The sequence below is a fragment of the Orussus abietinus genome, unplaced genomic scaffold, assembly GCF_000612105.2.
Source record: "Orussus abietinus isolate OABI.00-Male unplaced genomic scaffold, Oabi_2.0 scaffold31, whole genome shotgun sequence".
NCBI classification, from domain to species: Eukaryota; Metazoa; Arthropoda; class Insecta; order Hymenoptera; family Orussidae; genus Orussus; species Orussus abietinus.
The window spans coordinates 600,700-601,309 of record NW_019394774.1 but is presented as its reverse complement, the minus strand read 5'-3'; positions in this window follow the sequence as shown (position 1 = coordinate 601,309).

Here is a 610-nt window from a genome sequence, read left to right as displayed (position 1 = left end):
CGTAGGACCTCCCGAAAGTGGCTCCCCGGTTTCCGGCAAGAGCCTTCCCGGCCTTTTCCGAATTTCCTTATTTCGCGGAAACCGCGGCTCCAGGATATTCACGCCCCGAAGCAAGGTCCGTGAAAAGTAGCCCTCCGCCATTTTCCCTAGGCAAGGAAGGACTCGTAAAATCCACGGGGAGGTTGCGGCCCCTCCAGGATGCGAAATCCTGCCGAATTATTCCGCGCGGTATTTCCCGGAGTTTGTAGGAATTTTCCGCAGGAGAGGGAACCGTTTCCTCCCCGTGTACAGGACCTCCTGTAGCGAGAATCCCTAGGTAATTTTTACGAGCCCCTTCGAGCGCACAGGTCCTTCCGTCAGGACTACGGGGGTGTCCTTCGCGGCAGCTCGTAAAATCGGGCCGACGTGATCGCCCACCTATTTTACGCTCTTCCACCGAACCTCTGGGTCCTATCCAAGGATCATCCGGATTACCGTGGTTCCCTCCTGGTAACCGGGATCGAGTGCCCCGTGCTCCTGTCCCGCGGGTCCTGCGATCCTTCCCCAGGATCGGCGCTCCGGGACGCCCCGGCTGCAGGACTCGTCTCCTCGGGATGTCCCGCGTTGTCCT